The sequence below is a fragment of the Dermacentor silvarum genome, chromosome 1 (genome assembly GCF_013339745.2).
Source record: "Dermacentor silvarum isolate Dsil-2018 chromosome 1, BIME_Dsil_1.4, whole genome shotgun sequence".
NCBI classification, from domain to species: Eukaryota; Metazoa; Arthropoda; class Arachnida; order Ixodida; family Ixodidae; genus Dermacentor; species Dermacentor silvarum.
In genome coordinates this window covers 175,124,729-175,147,693 of record NC_051154.1, presented here as the reverse complement: position 1 = coordinate 175,147,693, position 22,965 = coordinate 175,124,729, and the positions used below count along the sequence as shown (strand labels likewise).

Genomic DNA, 22,965 nt, shown 5'->3' with positions numbered 1-22,965 from the left:
CAGGTATGATCGGCTTCTGGTGCATAAAACACCACACTTGCACAGATACATCAGACGTGCATAAGCAGGGTTTTAACGGTGCTTGCGCTCGTGTGCTATGTCTGCTGCGTACCTGTACATCTGCACAAAGGCGGCACTGACAGTGGAGTGGGTGCAGCAAAATCATGAACCAACCCTGCACCTTTGAACCGAACAGCGTGGTTCAGCGGGCGCCATTGCTGCACCGCAGAAATGAATGGCAGGATGCAGCACCTCGTGAACTATTTCAGGCGGTGCAGGCTAATCGAATATACCTTATATTCATGTTTCTCCTATTTTTGAGCAAATACGGCAGTCAGTTAGATACTATTCTACCATCGCATGTTTATAGTGTTTTGCACTTATCATATTGTAGTAGCCAACTAGTGTTTTTCATTCTGAATTTTCTTAAATAAAGGCCAAGTGCAACAAAATACTATGAGTTTGGGTAAACTGATTATAAATGAGTAGTGTATACTATTGAAGCAATCCTGGCAAAACTGCAAGGCTGGCAAATGTCTAATTTTCTTACTAACAGCCTAAGTAGACAACACCGGCACCTGGTGGTTAGCAGATTTGACATAAATCTCACAGCATGGCCTCCAAGATCTTCAGCACATCACGGGTGCCACCTGATCTTGCAGGTCATGCCCAGGCACCATTCTGGTTCTCAACAATTCTGGTTCTGCAGCATTTCTGGCATGTGGTAATGGCAGCAATTTTTCCGTTCTAGTTTCACAAAACATCTATTTATGTGAGCTTTTTGTGACACATACAGTCTCACTGCAAATGTAAACGCTTGCAATGACAGTGCTCTGTGCTTACAAAAAAATCTAGGATTTTTACACAATCCAACATTTTGTTGAAGTTGCCCTTTAATACCTGTGCTGCAAGTTCATCTAAGGAATGTATCCTCAAAGCATGTCACCTACAAGGCACAGAATGAACGCAAAAGTGTTGTACATTTTTATGCATTTACCACTGAAATTTTATAAACAAGGTGGAAGAGGATGTTGTGACTTACGATACGTTGCCTTTTCAACAATCTTTGAAAGTGGTGTGTGCGTATCTGATGCCTTTCCGAATTCTCCTCGGAGTTCATAAGTACGAAGCTGGTTAGAATGACAGAGCTTTTTCATCTTGTGGTAGCCTCCATGGACCCTCATTACTGAAATAAAAAGTATTTTGCTTTTTTTAGGCAAGTAATAAAAGACTGAGTAAAGTTCTAGTCAAGTCTCTACAGTGATAAACAGATCCTGACACACCAATCACTATTAGATTGTTTGTACTCTTCACATAGAACACAAAAAGGGCCTACAAAACTTCAAACTGGATGAATAGCACACAGTGCAGCAGCATCTTGGAACAGATTCAAATACCTGGCGACCTGAAAGAACAATAGTTTTTTTTTTTTTAATTGCAGCTAATTCCCGACGTTATGAATCACATTGTTGTAAACCAAAAAACTGCACAGCTATCATATACTGCACAACAATCATATAAACCAAGGTGTCAAACTGGAACCAACCTCAAAATGTAATGCAAAGCAAAAACATAAAGCAATTTTGGCACATACTGTAACCAAGCAGATCTATAACGGATAAATGGCAGCACATTAATTTTTTAATACTGAGAATAAAACGAAAAAAATAAAAAATTCTGGCTCTTTGACTGCCATCGACATTCTGAACACTTCATGTTTGCGCTGGCTGCGGTTAGCACCTGAACGATTTGCTTTGTAGAGGGGAAACCTGTGTTTATGGGAGGTGCTGTAGAGGAGGGTAAAAGGCTTCACAATGTGGCTACTTACACAACACCCAGAGGTATATTTTCCAAGGTTTACACCGCAGGCCATGTTAAAATCTTGAGGTTGGTACCGAGAGCCTACAACTACAGAAATGAGACAAAATGGTGGAAAAAGATGAGATGACTACCAGAGCAAGTGACGACAACCTGAATATTGATTGCAAAGCTTACTTACCAAGAGGATGGTCTGCAAAACTTGGGGAAGACTTAACAGTAAGTTCCACACTATTGGACACAGACCCTTCGATAGTAACATAGTCTGTTGGGGGTCGCACATCCATTTCATTAAGGTCTGAAAAGTAACAACGCCATAGATGGCTTTATAGTTAATGTATACTGAAGATACTCGAAAATCACAATATAAGCCTGTGATACGGATAGCAGAGATAAATGTGATACACAGCTACAGCAGATGTTCATACATATTAACGGTAACTTGAGAAAGCTTAGAAAAAAAAAATTATGGCTCTTTGACTGCCATCCACATTCTGCAATACTTCATCTTTGTGCTGGTTGCAGTTAGAGCCCTAAAAGATTTAACTTATAGAGGGGGGTAACAGTGTGGCAGAGGGAAGGGAACGAGCTTGCGCACAGAGCAACACCGCTCTGTCTCCAGCCTTCTATTTGTCCCATCCATGGCCCATTCTCTTTTTTGGATCAATGTGCACAATCAGCCTCAACATTTCTTACAGAGTTTCATTCTCTCACCACAAAAAAAGTGTCAATTTTGTGGTGATAACATCAGCTGAGCTGGCTTAACACAAAGCAGACATGCTTAAAACATGCAATTTCCCATAGCCGTCTCACTATGCCTGCACTTGTAAGGAAAGACATAAAATCAAAGAAGAATGGCCCTTTGCCACCTCCTTGTTGAGGCTTTGGCCACCTCTAGTGCATTCCCACAGTGATGCTTTATCTCTACACAGGTGAAGCTTTACAAAGGACTTAAATCAAAATAACTGAAGCATGGGCAGCATTATAGGAGGAACAAATGTTCGAGATCCCACCTGTTAGGGCACACAAGTGACAGTCCAGAAACAGAAAAGATGGTAACAGTAGTACAGGGATGGCATTGAATTCCAATTTGGAATATTGCACGGAACCATTAAATACCAGCCTAGTAGGACTGTCATTGCTCGTAGTCATGCAGGAGTCTCAAGCTAAGCACTCCCGTCTTAGTGGTAAATCATTTTGCTCTGATCCCTGTGAATAATACCCATTATGATAGATTAATCTTAACCTATACTTTTGCTTTATAGCCATAATTTTTCAAAATGACACCCAATTATTGTCAAACGACTTTAACGCAGAATTAAGCGAGGGTCGTGTGACATTTTTCCTTGTAGCTTTCTTCGTCTTCGTTAGTAGCCTTTTTACTTAGGTAGCTTGCTTGGGGGGGCAAAAATGGCAAGCTAAAGCAAAATTAATTTAAATTTGTTTAGATGAAGGCATCATTTGTTAGCACCAATCACAACATCTGTGCAGGTTGGTGTCTTCCGCTGTAGAGGATGTATATAGATCTCAAATTAAATGACGTTATCATTATTGATGTATGTATTAATTCATTTCCTTTCTGCGGTGAGAAACCACATACTGACGGTAGATACCCAGCAGTTTAATTCTGAGGGGAAAGCAGGTCATCAACACCAAGAAAGAAATAAAAGTTTAGGTGTGAGCAAACATAAGCAGTGTGAATAAAAGCAAGAATGGGGATTTACACCCTGACGGTTTGGGCTTGTTGGTATGCTATTACTATAAAATGGTTTGTTTAGTGAACGTACAACGAGAAAGAACAAAGAATACATAAGACAGAGCGCTCCACTTGTGTATTCCATCTTCTTTCCCATGTACCTGTGCTCTAAACAAAATTTTCTCAGTACAGTGCTTTACATTTTGGTGCCAGTTACACTCCCGAAACGCTCAGATTTGAATATCAATTTCTGGTGCCAGCTAACAAGAAATGTTAATCTTCAGTAGACACGTTTGTGTTGTACATGTACACCCGTGAGCAAACGCATACGGACCACAGGGTCGCCGAAAAAACAGAATTCTTCGTAATTTAAATGCATAAACGGAAACTGACGAGGGCACTAGAAAATTTGTAATGCCAAGTTTGGACTGCAGTCTTTAATTTTAGTTGCATTCAGACAGAGGAGAAAATGAGTTTATTGCACAATCCCTGGTCCGTATACTTTTGCTCACAGATGTACATATGTCCATCCATGTCGAAGAGTGCTGTAGATCTCCCTTGAGATTTAAACTACTTAAAATATCTGACTTGGTAAACATTTTGCATGTCCGATTCTGAAATTTGGGCAATGAACATCAAAAATATCACCACCCCTCTTGCGAGAAAATCATGCCAAGCTCCACTTCCCCAACAGAAATGTTCCGACGCAGCCCCTGGCTGCTATCCGGTGAAGATAAATCGCTTGTTATCTGTTTATGTTCAGCGCGCAGTGGAGGTTGTGAATGGTTTAACAATGTAGCGTTCGTTACGTCACGTGCAAGTCATCGAGAGTGTGGGCTACGTGAGAATTGGCGAGGACCGTGCCACGCAGATTTGCTGGCACTTTTCGTTGCGCCAAACAGCTATACTGTTTACAATGGGTGGCCAAAAAATGTTTTGCGTCAAACATGAGCTAGCAACAGTTTATCCTCCGCGCAACAATGCGTCTTGTCTGTAGTACACTACTATACGCAATAATAGCCGTTACGGGCTACTTAAGAGCACCATAGAAGTCGACTGGCAGGGCTTTTCTCGAGCGCGATCGAAGCAGGAACGTGAAAAATTCACCCTCGCTTGAAAGACATGCACTCGATCTGCAATGGCTCAAGCACACGTTAAAACGTGCACGTGTGACAGCGGTACAAGATAATGAGTAGCACTCGATCTGCATGGCTCAAGCACACGTTAAAACGTGCACGTGTGACAGCGGTACAAATAAGGCAAAGTAATCTATACCCGGCATAAGTTCCCTATGACAGCACGTCGCACATCTGCGCAGGTGACATTTGCAGGCTTGTAGACGCAGAAAAATGCCCCGTAACAGTGGAAAGCCTTCGGGGCGTAGGTCACAGTTTGTAACGACGTATTGGCCATGACGCTGTCGACCGCGGTTGGCTTGCAAAGGCTCGCCAACAATACGACAACCTGGCGTAGCAAGACTCCACGCGTACTACTTGAAAGCGCGATCAGAAAAACAACACAACTACAAAGAAGCGTGAAACCCCACAAAATATGCTGCCACTCTATCAGTGCATGTTGCGCTTGAGAGCGCTGCCATAGTCATGTCTTCAGCTTCAGCTAGAAGAGGCGTTGCTTCAGCCTTCGCCTCAGTGACGTATGAGTCCACAAATAAAATAATTTTTTTCAACGTTTAGCTTTATTTAAAATGTAAACTTAAGAAATTTACTACTTCTATTGTTTACATGTTTTTTTATTCATTATTAATATATTTGCTCTCTTCCTCTTACACCTTCTTCTTTTATGCCTGCCTCTCCTCTGTGCTCCTTGCCTTCCTTGCTACTGAATACGCTCCTCTTCTCGTTCACTCACTCGGTCTCTATCACGAGCTGGCAGAGGCCGTCTGTCGCTAACCCCATTTTCGATCTCTCTATAGCTGGCCGGCCGCTCTGACGTTTACGTGAACGTTACGCTTATAGGGCCGCGATAGGGTGTTAAGTAAACGACCATCGTAACAAGCTCCAGTGCCTAGATCCTGCGGCCCTGCAGCTGTGTGAGGTGAGTGCGAAACGCCAACGGGTTATCATGCGGCAAACTTGTTTTCACGGCATATCAGAAACTACAGTGGACGTCTGCCAAAAGTTCGACTCCGATTGCAAATGTGCGTCTGTTTGTGTCCTTGATTCGCGATTTTTCCCTAGTAGTATTTCGCTTGCGGTGACGTACTACACGCTTGTTTCATTGCGTTGTTGAACTGGAGAGTACGTCGACCTGAATGAAAAGCGGCCCAGGCATACATTGTTCGCCTCGGTAAAACGCGAAAAGCTACAAAGCTGTAGAGTTAAGCGGCCCTTCGCGCCTGGATCATTGTTACTATCGTTCTGACACTTCTTGGAACTCCGTCCGTCTAAATGAGCTGGGGTGGCTGTACGATTTAGAATTTTCCCTACGACTGTCGATACTGCGCTTATTTGCAACTCGTATATGCGCATGCTTTCGGTGAGACTTTCCATAATCTGACCATTCATTAACATTGCCGTCAGTTTGCAGACCTGAGCACACGGCACATTGACATTGTTACGGTGAGTCGCCGTTGAAGGCTAGCATGAAAGCTTGATTCTGTGGGCTGACTTCAATATTACCTAAAGTTGGGCTGGGAAGTTCACGAGGGATTGACGTGGATTGACCGCCAATACAGACAGACCCAAGTGAGCGGTCAGGGGAAGAGTCTGTCGAGGAAAACACGCAAATAATGCCGCGTCGCTTTTTCCCTTGGTTCTTTCTGCTTTCTTGTTGGTCGACTGCCTAAGGCGAAATCAAGAATAAATGCATGCACTATTCTGTGCGTGCATTGGAAAGACTAACTTTCAAGACTCCTGCTTTCTTTCCTTTAGCAGTACCTGTAGCAACATTTGTGAATTGATTTATGCTGTTGTTCTCGTATATATATCCTACAGGCTATCATTGTACTGAATTCATCATTCCGTACGGTGATAAAGGTTTGTTTTCGTGGGGCTCCGACTCCCAACCGCAAACGTTTCGGAACGCATATTCGATAAAAAATAAAGTATCGTTGCAGCCATTGCATCCGCTCTTAAATCGAGAAGTGCAGTGGATACCTTCATGTACGACCACCACATTGTTCACCTAAAGTGCAGGCTGAGTGCTGAAGTCGCGAGGAAATTTAACTTTCTCGGGAATCGCGTTCTCCGAAAACTTTAGCGGTTCAGCTGTGTCAAGATTTGTCTCCTGATGTGTGCTGTGGGCGTTTTGTTCGCCAGTGCTGGGCAAACATAAAAAGAATAAAAAAAAGCGAGACGGAAGAGAGAAGGAAACTGCTGGTATTTTCTGTGTTGACGGAATATTGACAGGAATTCTGGTTGATTCAGAATACCCAATTGGCCGTAACGAAGCATCGATCGTAGCGCGAAATTCATGAGCGCACTCAAGTATAACGATTCTGTGCACACCTTAAGGTCTTTGTGAATGAATGTATAGCGAGATGTAGTAACATTGACAGTGCTAATAAAATTAAAACACAAAACGAATACGTTGACTGGATGCAAACATATTCGCGCTGTGTGCATCTTTTTCTTGCTTGTGTAGATTGGTTCATGGTAATTATATTATTATTAAATTAGATATGCCGCTATTTGACACCTTCATTGATCCAGAGCCAAATATTAGGGTGTGTATGTGTGGTTTGATTGACAAAGCTGCAAGTGTGTATTAAGGTCCTCGCTCGATCCTTCGCCGAAGTCGTGTATGTATTACTTAAAAGCTGGAAGTGCGTCCCCGAAGCTTGCGACGCTGCGGGTTTGAGGATCACTTGTCGATTGTAAATGTTTGCCTAAGGCATCGCTTGTCCTTTTGTGGTGTTCAAAGGGCGCGTGCAAAATAAGCGACAGCACGTGCTCACGCTTCGGAGCCCTTCCGAGCGGACGTGAATTACCGTCAGAGGCCATGTGCATTGGGCCATGCGCATTTCGGCGACGAAATCGAAAGCAGCGAAAGAGCCCTCGTTTCCGCGATGGACCGGGAAACTAGGAAGCCGATATGAGCCGTCGCGCGCGGACTCGACTGGCGGGTTCACATGTAGGTCGGCACGTTCTGGCCTGGATTTGCGGGCCGCGACGTCGCCTTGCGTTTCTCTCCACCCGCGCAGTCTTAGTTGCGAGGTTTGACCGAACAAAAACGTCATGAACTACGCTCGTAAACGAGGCACAATGGCGCGCTCGAGGGGACTGAGCACGAGACAGTGAATGCGCCAGAGGAGATTGTCATCAGTATACCGTCAGCCTGCGTCAGGGCTATGGATCTGCCTGACTGTAGGGGGATAGACATGTTAAATTTCTTGTAAAATAAAAAACGCCCGCACTGCAGCAATACTTTTCTTGGGCGCCTCCTTGCAGGACCATGGCAGCGGAGCGCACCGGCCGCCGGGTGTTTGTGGTGGGTGTGGGCATGACCAAGTTCGCAAGCCAGGCGACAAGAAGCGGACTACCCAGTATTGGCCAAGGAGGCCGTGACAGCGGCACTGCAGGACTGCCGTCTGGAGTACGCCGACGTGCAGCAGGCCTGCTGCGGCTACGTGTACGGCGACTCGACATGCGGCCAGCGCTGTCTCTACGACTTGGGGATGACGGGCATTCCTGTGTACAACGTCAACAACAACTGTTCGACCGGCTCGACGGCGCTGCTGTTGGCCAAGCAGCTGGTCGAGGGCGGCCTGTCCGATGTGGTGCTGGCGCTAGGCTTCGAGAAGATGGACCGCGGCTCGCTCACCTCCAAGTACCGTGACCGCGCCAACCCCGTCGAGAAACACGCTAAGGTGCTGGCTGCCACGCACGGCTGGCGCCGGCGCCCATGGCTGCGCAGATGTTCGGCGCTGCAGGGATGGAGCACATGGCCAAGTACGGCAGCACACGCGAGCACTTGGCCAAGATCGCCCAAAAGAACCACCGTCACTCGGTGAACAACCCGAACTCGCAGTTCCGCGACGAGCATACGCTCGAGGAGATCCTTGAGTCTCCCGTGGTGTTTGGGCCACTCACCAAGTTGCAGTGTTGCCCAAGTCGGACGGCGCGGCGGCCGCCATTCTGGTGAGCGAGGCCGTGGTGCGGCGGCTGCACCTCGAGGCGCAGGCCGTCGAAGTGCTCAGCATGGAGATGGCCACCGACCTGCCGTCGGCATTTGCCGACAACTCTTGCATCGAAATGGTGGCTTCGGCATGACGCGCAAGGCAGCCCAGCAGGCGTTCCGGCGTGCGGGCCTCATCCCAACGACGTGCAGGTGATCGAGCTGCACGACTGTTTCAGCCAACGAGCTGCTGGCGTACGAGGCGCTCGGCCTCTGCCCGTGGGCAAGGCGGGCGGAGCTGGTGGGACCGCGGCGACAACACGTACGGCGGCAAGTACGTGGTGAACCCGAGCGGCGGCCTCATCTCCAAGGGCCACCCACTTGGCGCCACGGGTTTGGCACAGTGCGCCGAGCTCTGCTGGCAGTTGCGCGGCGTGGCCGGCCCGCGCCAGGTGCCCGGGGCCCGCGTCGCGCTGCAGCACAACATCGGCTGGGCGGTGCGGTCGTGGTCGCCTGTACCGCCTCGGCTTTCCCAGGGCCCTCTGAGCGCTGCCTGCACTGTAAATACTATATGCTACGGTATACTTGGGCCACGGCTGTTCTTCTCAGTCCGCTAGCACAATAAAAGAAGATTTAACATGTTGTCCTGTACGTGAGGCCCTGTGCTGATAAGCGCCGACATGTCGTTCGCGACGGCTAAAGCCCCTCCATACACGTTTTCGCCGAAGCGGCGGTGGCGCGTGGATGGAGGGGATTTAGTTGGAGCGTCTGTGCTATCGTGACTTGGCAGTTTTGGTACGCTTGCTTTGATGTTCTCAGCGGACCGCAAAAAAAATGGGGAACAGCCACTGACATGTGCTTGATGCACAGCAGCCATCAGGTGTTTCGTAGTAGTAGAAGTAATTGGTTTATTTTTATAAATGGATATATAAATAAAGGAAAAGGAAGGGGGGGGGGGGGGTTACTAGTGACCGCGGTAACTGTCTAGCACAATGCTGGTACGTCAGCAGTGGATGGTGGAGAGGGGATTGGAGTAATTACAGAGAGAAATGAATAAAGGATAACTATTTACATATTTACAATAGGCTGAAGTCGAATGCTTTTTCAAACAGCTCATCTCGGTGGAATGCAGACCACGCGGACTCTCCTTCATTGTATATCGCTTTAGCTTGTGATCGAGCACCAGCACTGGCGTCGTAAATGGTGCTATGTGACAGTGGGTGGAACATATATATGTATCATCATCATCAGCCCATATTTATGTCCACTGCAGGACGAAGACCTCTCCCTGCGATCTCCAATTACCCCTGTCTTGCGCTAGCGTATTCCAACTTGCGCCTGCGAATTTCCTAACCTCATCATCCCACCTGACTTTCTGCCGTCCTCGACTGCGCTTCCCTTCTCTTGGTATCCATTCTGTAACCCTAATGGTCCACCGGTTATCCATCCTGCGGATTACATGGCCTGCCCAGATCCATTTCTTCCGCTTAATGTCAACTAGAATACCGTCTACCCCAGTTTGTTCTCTGACCGACCGCTCTCTTCCTGTCTCTTAACGTTACTCCTAAGATTTTTCGTTCCATCGCTCTTTGTGCGGTCCTTAATGTCTGGAGCTTTTGTTAACCTCCAAGTTTCTGCCCCATATGTTAGCACCGGTAGAATGCAATGATTGTACACTTTCTTTTCAACGACAGTGGTAAGCTCCCAGTCAGGATTTGGCAATGCCTGCCGTATGCACTCCAACCCAATTTTATTCTTCTGTAAATTCTTTCTCATGATCAGGGTCCCCTGTGAGTAATTGACCTAGATAAACATATTCCTTTACAGACTCTAGAGGCTGACTGGCGATCCTGAATTTTTGTTCCCTTGCCAGGCTATTGAACATATATATATATATATATATATATATATATATATATATATATATATATATATATATATATGTTATTCCGGTCTGATCGCGCCATTGACTAACCATGTAACACGTATTAGTTCTTTTAATGGACATTGTAGTGGGTGAGTAGGTGTGCTCAAGAACTGCAAAAGCGCTCTCTGATGCACATTTCTGACGAAATCCGCACGACCCGCCGTGGTTGCTCAGGGCTTGGTGTTGGGCTGCTGAGCGAGGTCGCGGTATCGAATCCCGGCTACGGCGGCCGCATTTCGAGGGGGGCGAAATGCGAAAACACCCGTTAACTTAGATTTCGGTGCACGGTAAAGAACCCCAGGTGGTCCAAATTTCCGGAGTCCCCCACTACGGTGTGCCTCATAATCAGATCGTGGTTTGGGCACGAAAAGCCCCATAAAAAAAAAAAAAAAAAAAAAAAAAAAAAAAAAAAAAAAACCGCACTGTACCACTTCTCGTCCGCAGGGCACCGCGGGCGTTCTGTGCAGCGTTTTATTTTCCCCCCATTGCTGAGGGGAGCGAAACGATACTTTAATGATTGAGGACGAAGTTGACGTGGGAATTTTGAGAGAACGGATTTGGTAGCACGTGCCACTATATCCCAAGGATCTACATCCACGTTACACCTTGCCATAAAGTGTAAGCGGTACTCAAGTTTTCCGGGGAAGCTTGTAAAGCGTGTATACGTTTGCGCTCGGTTCACTTGTATTGTAAAGGAAACGGCGAGAGTAATATTTCGTTTGCATGTAGCTGGCGAAGCGTAATCGCGCGTTCCTTGTAAAGTTGTTTATTGTGTTCTCTGGTGTCAGAGGCGCCCGGCCAGGGTGCGAGGGTCCCGGATTCCATTTGAGGGGGGGGGGGGGGGGGGGGAGCGCGTGCATTCTTGAATTCTCTCCCAATCACGTGTGGTGCACATCCCCCGGGTGTGTCATCGATGGCGCGCAAGTGAGGAGGTAACACTAGAAGGTGGTGTTCGTCTTGTTTATAAACGCAGAGAAGGGCTGTAGCCTGTACGTCAGCTGGCGCTTGCAGGCTCCGAAGGTGCTGTCCTAGGCGGTTCAAAATTCCATCCTTTTTTAGCATGTCTGTAAGTGTAGAGTAGCTGATGCGAAGTTTCGGACAAACTTGCGCAAGTATATAGCCCCGTTTACATGAATGCGACAGTGGCGCATCGCATTTCCAAGCGCATTTCGGAAAGGCGATGCGACGCCGTTTTCATGAAGCGCATTAACTCTCGCGAGAACATAGCGCCACATGAATGACTAGAGTGGGGAAAGGAAAGTGGAAAGAGAGACCCCTCGGCTCTCGCTTGCTTCTCGGTAGCGTCTTCGCGGTTGTCATCGAAGATCTTGTTAGTTAGTTTTCCACCACCACCACCCCCGCCTCCGTTCTCCCTCTCAGTAGCGTCGCCTCTCAGTAGCTTCACGGTTGTCATCGAATGTCTTGTTAGGCGCCCCCCGCCCCCGCTTCTCAGTCGACGATCCTGCGTTTACATGCTCCGCGAGAGAGTCGACTAGCGCCCGTAAATCTACCCTCGCCTTCCTAGCGCATTACCGCTGTTTGCATGAATGCGATGCGCTAGAAATGCGATGCGACACTGTCGCATTCATGTAAACGATGATGCGATTCTCATTAACTTCTGCAGCTGCTTAATACAGGTTGCAGTAGCACGGTTAATTGGCTACTTCTATTATACGGTCCTTTGTAACCGTCCTCCGGAATAAGAGAACGTGGTCAGACGAAACTAGCATTTTCTGTCGTTTACTGAGAACTTTGCATCGCGTAGCGGCATTGTAGTCTTTGTCTAGGTTTCGCATATGTTCTGCTGCGCCGACGAGCATGACGTCCGGGTTTCAGGACGCTTTGACGTCTTTCTGGTAGGCGGACTACCGGAAGCCCTCGATCGGTTCTGCGCGTTGATGGCAAGCAAGTAGTTTGAAGGATGCGTTTCTGTATGTATTAAGACGAATATCGAAGTAAAAAAAAAAAGAAAAAAAAAGGATCATCACGCTCAAAAAGTCGGAAAATAAGTGGCGACAGCGATCTCCGCTTCGCGACTGATTACCTTGCCCCCTTTTTCCACAGCCCGGGAAGTGGGATGACCTGCCAAGCAGAAAATCGTTGCCACCCTTTGGCCTGTCGCAAGGATTCGCGGTGCTCGTTCCTCGAACTGGCCGTCAGCAGGTTTCTCTTGGCAGTACTCGAGCCTTCGAAGCTTTCAGATGCGCGCGTCACAGAAACACAAGAATCCGTCAGCACTACAAACCGCAGGTGACTTTATTCATATACCGACGCCGTGCTGTAGCTTAACAAGAGTTGAAGGTGGGTTGTCGCAGCCCCATCGACGCACAATGGCCGCCGCGCGTTGACTCCAGGATCTGGAATTCTTTGTGTACACGCAGCGTAGTTAGGGTGGCACCCTAGCGTAGTTTCATCACGCCGTCCACTGTGTTTAGGCCTCGTGAGCACGTCACGTGGATCGCTGCATTCGTCACACTTCCAACAGGACAAAGACGACAGCTCCGGGCCATGGACCAGGAGATGGTAAGGAATTTTAGATTTTGCGTACCCAAAGTTGGTGGACGAAATCGCCGGGCGCACAGAAGAACGCTAAAAGGTACACAAAAGAACCCATAAAGCTGTACAAAAGAATGCAAAGAGTGTGGCGCTTTCGGTGCGCAAAGGTCCTTTGGGTACCCAAAGCCGCTTGCGTACGCAAAATCTAAAACTCGCCAGCTTGTTGACGTTAGCAGCTAGATTGTCATGCATCTGTTGGAAAATATTGGCACGATCTCGCTTAGCGCATCGTCGCAATGCGACATTCCTACGTCAGTGCCAGGTCAAGAATGCAACGGGTTTGATTCCTCAAAGGGATCATGTATACTTGGTATTCGTACTCCCGTATCCTTGGTATCATCAATGTCCCTGTCTTCGCCTTCCTCAGTCGCTCTCTCGTCGCGAAATTCCTCACCTTGCTGGTGGCCTTTTGTTCGTCAGTGCCCATGGCCGTGACGGGATTCGTAATAGTAATTGATTGTTTATTTAAATATTAGATAGAGAAATAAGGGAAATGACGGAAAATTGCTACTGACCGCGGTAACTGTCTAGCGTAGGTCAGCATGGAGGAGGAAGGGAGTAAAGACAGGGAAAGAGGATAGAGTAAAAGAAGACTATTTACATATGTACAATATAGCGACTAGGTAAGGAATATCCAAGTTCGCGTGGACTGACCTCGAGAGAGTTTGTCACCCGTCCCGCGCACTGGCACTGTTAGGTCATTCACAGGGCCATTCGGCCTTTTCTGGTATATCGGTGGTTGCGGCGTATATATCAGCGGTTGCGGTAACATATCGGCGGTTGCGCGCACCTAAAACACTACCACGGCCGGACTAGAGGGGAGACGCGTGCGCGAGGAATGTTGACGAGGAGGTACTTTGTACTCGAGTTCAGAGATATATCATTCGACCTGTTTTTCCTGTGAAGGCTTTCTTCTTCGTCCCCACACTTGGCGATTTCTGCTGTTCCTGCGTGACCGTGGCGTATTGATTGTTGCTGATCTGTAGGAACCTCTCCTACATTCTTGATGACTTTTCACCACTGGCGTAGCCAGGGGGTGGGATACGGGTTACCTGTCCTCCCAGAAATTTTTGTGTCAGTAGCGGCCTGCGCAGCTCCCCCCCCCCCCCCCCCCGCTCTCTTATTCCCTCCGAAAAAATTTCTGGCTACGCCACTGCTTGTCACTGACTCTTCTTTATGCTTCGTAGAATACCAGGTTCCTACAGACAACCACCCACCAGTAGTGACAAGTCAAGAATGCAAGAGAGAACAAACTGGCAGATCCCAGGCACTGTGGTAATCGCTGTAAGCGAAGCTTTCTGTGCTATTAGTCTTCATTGATGATATTGTGTGATGTTGAGGGCATACGGCAGTCGTTATGTGGTGTTAACTGTACATGCAGCACCACTTGCGTTTGTCTACGTAGTACACAAAGTGCACAGCGAGACGTGTTTGCTCGAGGCGTTGTTGTGCGCCATTTTTCGCGGCCTGTGGGAACGGGAACGAGTGAAGCAGCCGGCAGTCATATGCTAGAGGAAAAGAGGGTGGCTCCAGCATAGGCAGCCCGGAATGCGTGCGGCACTCCACTGCGCTTGCGGTTCCGTGATGAAAAATCAGAAGGAACCTCTGAAAGGACCCCTCACCAGGTCTGGCCATTTTGAGCTCACAAGCGCAGTGCATACCATGCGCGATAACGATCGTGTCTGCTAATACATCCCTATGCGCCGCGGAATAGAGCTTAAATTTCAAGCCGAACGCCGTTTGCCCTCTCCTCGCGGGCGCCGCGCTCTCCAGCCGCGCCTACGTACATCGCAGTGCTGTGACGTCGCTCATAGCAGTGGCGCACCGACGGGGGGGGGGGGGGTTGTAAACCCCCCCCCCTGAGGCCGACTTAACCCCCCTCTTTGTTAACCCCTTTTCTTGCGCATTTGAGTACTGCAACTAAGATGTAAGACGCGCAATCGTCTGCACACTCACAACAAGCGCATTTTTTGCCAATTTCCTGTGAAGAAATTGAAATTAGTGCTATTTAGATGGTATTCGCAAACTGTCAACCCCCCCCTGGCAGAGATCCTGGGTACGCTACTGGCTCATAGTGACACGTGACATCGAGAATTTATTCAAGGCATCATCAGTTATTTGTTTAATCTGTTGCTTCAGTAGACAAAGTGAAGTTTAGAGAAATAATAAAACACAGATCGAATGTGTGAGTGTTCTTGTTTCGTATTTCGTACCGTAGCAAGAGAGATGTACTTCCATTTCGTCTGCTTGTTCGCACGTCGTGCAGTCGCGCGCGCAGATAACGAAACTATGCCATGGTCTACCGTGTTCCTGCGCCACAATCATGTTCTTTCATCCTCTCACGCCTGCCTCACTGCTCGCGTGATTGTGGCCTGATCAGGCGTTCTCGTAGAGAGCGCGCAAAATCGTCCGCTGCGCGAAACGATACACACGCAACGGGTCGCGCGCGAGACCTTCACCGTAATTGCGCCACTCATCAAAACGTGAGAGAGAGAGAAAGAAGGCGGGCCCATGACGTATTCATCACGCGATCTTCGGGCTCCGGTATGGGTAAATTGGTTCGCGCCACTTCAAATATTTCTATCTCTCCTATGAATGAACTAATGTGAAAAATTGTTGCGGTAGAACGCTCCTTTTAGGGCACGTAACAACTTCCAGCGTATAACCAAAATTTGCTATGTGGCCTGGTGAGGGGCCCTTTAAGAAGTACAGGATGTCCCAGCTAACGTTAGCCAAGCTAATGGTATTCTGTCAGCAGTGACGTACCGCACCAGGATTATTTGTTTTCATAATTGAACTTTCGATAATTAGATGCGAATAATTAACGAACTTTTTAATTACTGAATTGAAGGCGCAAATTTTGATAGAAAAGTAATACTTGTCTTTTAAACACCGATTCAGTTGTTTTCAGTATATGCTATGTGTCGCGAAGTTTATTTTTTCCGCGTTATAAGGAAAACGCGCAAAATATAAAATAGCATTGAGCAGAGTTGATTTTGCGAGTACGCCTGGGACCGCTCTTGTCACGCGCGCGGACGCGTAATCATGCGGCTATCTTCATATTTTGCGGGTTTTCCTTATACGCGGAAAAATAATTTCGCGACACATAGCATATACTGAAAACAACTGAATCGGGTTAAACGACAAGTATTACTTTCCTATCAAAATTTGCGCCCTCAATTCAGTAATTAAAAAGTTACAGTGATTAGCTAGCTACAGCAGCTCCCGTTTTGCTTGCAGTCGCTGGCGCTCCTCCTCCGGGTCCAGGCGCACAGGAATGAGAGGGACTGGGCCCTGGAGAGACGTGCGGGAAAATAACACCTCGCCTGCTGCACTTTGGGCGGCACCATTGCCGATGCTGCCCGAGTGCCCCACGCCCGTGCCGTAGTCCCGATGAAGGGATGCGCCCTGCCGCCCGTCTATAGGCGTCCGCGTGAGCGCCTTTAGAGGCATCTAAAGAGTCCGTGAACATTTGCTTCTGTGGTCTTCCGGAATTTTCCCCGCCTTTTCTGTCAGCCTTTCACAAGGCTCTCTCTATGGCAATAGGATGGCCTGCAGTTCAAGTGCCTTAACGGTCGGTTCTGGCTGGTTGGTGAATCCGAAACATCTTGCTGGTCACCACCAACGACGGCCAGCGCCACTCGGGAGGTAGTAGGGTCGCATTTGGGAAAATGTCATTTTCTTTTAAGTCAGCCCGCTCTGCGAGTTTGGCTCCATAAGCGCCGTGGTACTTCTTCGTCTGCCGGCGAATATTTCCCTTTTCGATAGGGAAATATTCGAAGCGTTTTGTATCAGAAAGTGGGTGACAGGTATGTAAGCCCTGGCTCTCACCAAGAAAGAGGGTTCGTACCTGTCCATCGATTTGTTCCGATAGCTCCTGTGTTAGGAAAGGCTCGCCGCGCGCACTTTCCTCCTCGCTCGATGAAAAAGGTCTTTTCGCTACGGGCGCCGCGACGTAAAGGCTCGTCCCTCGGAGCAAGTACACTTGCGTTACGGCAAGCTGCAAGGGCGTGAGGGCGCGCAGCCGCCGGCTTCGGCGCGCCTGAAATCAGGCACCCCCGTCAGCTTTTGCACGCAAGCGTCGCATCGCGTCCGGCGGTGGAGGCGAACCCAAATGCAGAGATGGGTACTGTCGGGCGAAGCAGCAGCAAAGTCGCATCGCCAGGAACAAGCCACGACCGCTGAAGGGTGCGCGCTAAGCACCTTCTGACGCGTCCATGGTTATATGGCATGGGCACATCTCTGCGCCTGGCTCTGTAAGCACACAGAGGTGCATTGACGCGTGACTGTCACGCGCAGCTGTGATGACATATACATTGGACGATTGTGTTGGCTCATGAAATTAGTAATCTCATAAGCAGTCTTCATAGATCGATGAATATTCTTGGAAGTTATGCATCCTGCCCAATTCTAACTCATTTAGCGCAGGTAGTCATACAGCGAACACATCAGTGTCGCCGGTGCCGCGTGTTGACGCCAAGCAGGCAGACAGCGACATGCGGGTAAATTCATGTAATCCAGTCCTTCTGCTTGACTGAAGCGGCTCGTAGCCACTCCGGCGGCGAAGGAATAAACTTGAAAGCAGTTGAAAGGCGCCTTTTATCGGTGCAGTAACGCTCCCGTCCATGCACTTCGTGTTTGCCACGGAGAGACTTTGCGGAGAAGACGAAACACGGTGCAAATTTCGAGACCAGTAGGATGCCACTCAAAAAAGAAAGACAGAAAAAAAAAAATCTCGCGTAAACTAAAAATTACTTTGAGGAAGCTTTCTCAGTTTAAAAGCAATACAATATACGCGGTATTTGGCATAGTTCTACTAGGGCCTCAATTTTTGCTATGCGGATGTACATTCGCGAAAACTTAAGCTTTTTTTTTTTCTTTTTGGAAGTTCATCGTCGTCTGTGTTAACTACTGCGCAATATATCCGTCTTAAAACAGTTCTTTCGCACAGTAAACGTCCTGAGCACTTGATCTAAATTTTGAGCTTTTGCTGGCGGTCAGCTTTCTGGAAAAAAAAAAAAAAAAACATTTTCCCCATTTTTATCGGCCCATAAAAATAGAGGAATGGCTAATAATCAACGAATGCAATTTTTGGCGTAATGAATCTCTTCATCCAGAGAAAAATTTGTTTTGCTCTTATAAAGAAGGAACCGGTTTTTTGGCAACGACTTTTTGGCTTACGACAAAGTTAACGTGGGCTCTTCGCCGCGAAAAACTTGTTTTTAGAAAAATATTATATGAAATGATCTTTTGTATCACATTGAAGGGCGTCCAATTAAAAGAAAAGAAATTGCAGGTGGTTGAGCGTCAAGGTTGGGACAGGTGGCATGGATGACCCAGGCTCCTTCCCCCCTCATAAAAAAGAAATAAAGAAAGAAAAATAAAGCATAATATTGGGTTTTACGTGCCAAAACCACGATCTGATTAATCATGCGGCACGCCGTAGTGGGGGATTAATTTTGACCACCTTGGTTTCTTTAGGTGCATCTAAACCTAAGTACACGAGCGCTTTTACATTTCGCATCGATCGAACTGCGCCCACCGCGGTCGGGCTCGAACCCGCGAACTGCCACTAATTCCATAGTGGCTCAGGTTGAGGCCAAGCTGCAGCCACTAATTCGACGGCTCCGAAGAAGCTAGCTCTCTGATATTGACCAAGCACCGTGATGCGACGAATACGTCACTTTGGCACCATGAACCTCCTGCCAGCCTGCGCGCGGAGCAGCAGTATACTTTTCCAAATGTTTGCGGTTCACCGGACCTGTACAAATGCATTCTCATAACCTATGAAAGCCATATAGAGAGGTTGATTGTACTCCACAGGTTTCTCGATTACCTGATTGATGACATGGATGTGATCCATCGTAGAATATCCCTTCCTGAAGCCAGCCTGTTCTCTTGGTTGGCTGAAGTCAAGTGTTGCCCTGATTCTTGGAAATTATCTTGCTGAATATTTTATACAATACTGAGAGCAAGCTAATGGGTCTGTAATTCTTCAATTCTTTAACGTCTCCCTTCTTATGGATTAGTATAATGTCGGCATTCTTCCAGCTCTCTGGTACATGAAGTCGTGAGGCATTGCGTATAAAGGGCCGCAAGCTTTTCAAGCATGATATCTCCTCCATATTTCGTTAAATCGACCTTGCAAGACAGGGCTCGGGAAAAGCTGCTGGAGAAGATGGAATAAATCTTCTCCAGCAGCTTTTCCCCGAGCCATGTCTTGCAAGCCCTTCTAACTCATCTCTAGTTATAGAAGAATCCTCTGTATCCTGTTCATTAGTACTTCGAATGAAATTAGCTGGCTGCTCTGGCTCATGAAATTAGTAATCTCATAAAGCAGTCTTCATAGATCGATGAATATTCTTGGAAGTTATTGGCAAGTCTATACTGACCTATACAGGTCAGTATAGAATTCTTCCGCTGCTTTTACTATGTCATCGAAATTGCTGATGATCGCAGAGATGATTCAGTAGAGATACCAGCAGTCATAGAGGCATTGCGTTATCAAGGAGTACAGGAGGCGTACGTGATATATGGGCAAATATTTGCAAAGATTCCACAGCTACCTTGGTTCTCCACAAGAAAAGTAGAAAGTTACCTATAAAAAAAAGGGTTCAGGCAAGGAGACACAATCTCCAATACTATTCACTATATGCTTAGAATTATTCAAGCTCTTAGACTGGGAAGGCTTAAGAATGAGGATCAACGGCGAATGTCTGCAGAAACCTTCGGTTTGCAGTTGACATCATCCTATTCAGCAAAAATGGAGACGAAGTACAACAAATGATTGAGGACCTTAGTGGGGTTGAAGATTAATATTCAGAAGACAAAAATAATGTTGAATAGTAGCCTGGCAAGGGAACAAGAATTCAGGATCGCCAGTCAGCCTCTAGAGTCTGTAAAGGAGTATGTTTATCTAGGTAAATTACTCACAGGGGACCCTGATCATGAGAAGGAAATTTAGAGAAGAATACAAACGGGCTAGAGGGCATTACCAAATCCTGACAGGAAGCTTACTACTATTGTTGAAAAGAAATGTGTAGAATCAATGCATTCTACCGGTACTAACATATGGGGCAGAAACTTGGAGGTTAACAAAGAAGCTCGAGAACAAGTTAAGGAACGCACAAAGAGCGATGGAACGAAAAATGTTAGGCCTAACGTTAAGAGACAGGAAGAGAGCGGCGTGGATCAGAGAACAAACGGGGATAACCGATATTCTATATAGTTGACATTAAACGGAAAAAATGGAGCTGGGCAGGCCATGTAATGCGTAGGATGGATAACCGGTGGACCATTAGAGTTACAGAATGGATACCAAGAGAAGGGAAGCGCAGTCGAGGACGGCAGAAAACTAGGTGGGTGATGATGCGCAAGCTGGAATCGGCTAGCGCAAGACAGGGGTAATTAGAGATCGCAGGGAGAGGCCTTCGTCCTGCAGTAGACATAAATATGGGCTGATGATGATGACGGACCTGTACAGTGACATGGACTGTTTTTAGACAGCACCTGCCTCCGCACGTGCGACCACACACACACACACACACACCACACACACACACACACACAACACACACACCATATATATAATACACACACACACACACACATACATATATATATATATATATATATATTGCTACGTTCGGCGACCAGCGGGTGCAGCGATCTTGGAAGCGTCTCCTGATTGCCTGCGACTAATCGCTTCGGGAGGCTGAAAAGCCGTCCCCGCGGAAAAGATCAGCGGCGACACCTTGTCTCTACACCTTACAAAGAGTACGTGTCTCGACACTATAGGAAGAGGAGACTCTTGGAAAAGTAGACGCGTTCTCACGGCCGCTCGACAGACCAGCTGGCCGCCAAGGCAGTTCTCCAAACCCGTTCGATGGCTGGCCCATTCGAGAACAACCAACGCGTCAAGTTTGGCGCGAGGCCACCTGTCCTACGAGCGTCTCCTCCTTTCTGTGGGGCAGTGCGCAGTGTGTGCCGAGGGCATTTCTCCGAAGGTGTTCGGGAAACAAAGGCGACGGGGGAGTATGCGCACCTCTCCCTCAAGGCGGAACCTACGTGGACTTTCGACGCTCCGATTGGAGGATGGTGGGACCGCAGCTCGGACAGAGGGGTTTTAAGAGAACTTTGGGGGCTATCGAGAGTGCTCTCCCATCTGCACTGAGATGAGCTAGACGTACCGTCTCGTTCTCATACTCGTGATGTAAATAGTGTAAATAAACCCAATACTCTCCGTTCTCAATGAGAACATGTTCCTGCCTTCAAGTCCGTCCTCAACCCCAACAACTGGTAGCGTAGGCAAGACCCGCAGTTTGACGTCGAACTCGGATAGACCACGACTCCCAGCTCCAATATAATATATATATATATATATATATATATATATATATATATATATATATATATATATATATATATATATATACCGGATTCTGGGTGACTTCACACACCTCGACGCCTCTATCTAAAGACATAGCCAACTTCGAGACTTGAACATATCTGCACTTTGCAAATTAAATGCAAATATGGTGCACAATTTTACTCACGCGTGATAAGTTCGGGACTTCCGTCCCACTTCTCAGCGTGGCGGTACACCACAGTCGTTGAGTGTCGTGATACAGGGCTCCTGACCCTCGAGACAAGGCCACCCGCGTTCACATAAAGGGATTGCGGCCGTTGGGCGAAAGAGGGCGAACGCCGACGTTCGCCCTCGTTCCAGTGAAGTGGAACGAGGTGGCGACTTCCAGTGAAGGGTGTAGTGGCGTAGAGGCAATACAATGAAAGTGGCCTCGCACAGGCTCTGCGACTGCGGTTCGCAAACGCTGTGCTCGCGAGCTGCGGTATTCGATTCCGTGATTCCGTGACCTTTTTACTAGCTGCGGGTCCATGTTTTCAGTCCAGTCCTGCGCGTCCACCTTGGCTGCTGGTATTGCACGTGTAAGCATGTCAGCCGGCATTGTACTCTGAGCGCACCACCTCGCCCCGTACACGTCATACCGCTATGTGTCGCGTGCCCGGCCAACTTGTTGCTGTTGCATCCAATCAGCAGTACAAACCCGCTGCGTGCGATAAGCGAAAAATCGCATGGCAGGAGGAATCTGAAGACACCTTAGTGTGTGCGTGTGTATGTGTGCGTGCGTCTGTGGTGTGTGCGCATGGTGGATGTGTGTGCTGTGTACATGTGTGTATGTTATTAATGCTGATGAATTGTGCGTTCCACTTGCCTAACGAGAAGCAGTTGCACCATGTGTCAATACCATGGCCACCGAGATTGCAGTGCGCCGCACTGTTGGACATCTCAAATGCCGGGGTGGCAGAGATCATGCAATAACTGTACGTACTGCACATGTACAGCTTTTAAGCAGTGCTATGAAGTTGGACAACACCCTGTTAAAACAGAATGCTTGCATGTTGTTTCCAAGCCGTGAAGAAGCCACGCTCCAGGCCGAGCCCGACGAGGGGTGTATTAATAGCCGCTGAACTCATGCAGTGTCATTCGATTCGACGATCGCTGGCCATACTCCCTGTCATCGTTGTCGCGTTTATAGGTGTCGCTTTGCTTCCTGGGCAGTCTGCCCAATAAGCAGCTCTATTCTTCTCAATAATCTTCTTGGATAGTGTTTCCTTGTGCACCGTTACTACCTTTTGACATATGCTACATGATAATTGCTTCCGTTACTCTGAAGGAGTCGTTCCTGTGAGGGTACAATTTGGACACCGCCTACAATAATCGCTCTTGCTGAAATTTTCTTTAACTCTGTGTGCCCGGTGTTTTCCTGTTATGAACGTTTAGCGCGTCCATGGCGTTCTAAAAGGAAAGCAGCGGGCCACAAAACGCGGAAATGCCACCAAAAATGATGGCGATTATCGTGGTGCAATTACA

General features: G+C 47.7%; 2 protein-coding genes and 1 pseudogene across 2 annotated transcripts in view; 1 reads left to right on the top strand and 2 right to left on the bottom strand.

Moving 5' to 3' along the window:
* Positions 1-5,116, bottom strand: part of LOC119436421 (pseudouridylate synthase TRUB2, mitochondrial) — a 76,351-nt gene extending 71,235 nt beyond the window's left edge. Inside the window, exon 1 of the mRNA XM_049657790.1 lies at positions 5,035-5,116. The gene's annotated coding sequence lies outside the window, so the exon portion shown is untranslated. The remainder of the gene's footprint in view (positions 1-5,034) is intronic.
* The window catches only part of LOC119436417 (sterol carrier protein 2), an 81,867-nt gene that overhangs the window by 6,645 nt on the left and 52,257 nt on the right, over positions 1-22,965 (bottom strand). The gene's annotated exons all lie outside the window — the stretch shown is intronic.
* LOC119435915 (sterol carrier protein 2-like) lies at positions 5,403-9,136 on the top strand (annotated as a pseudogene).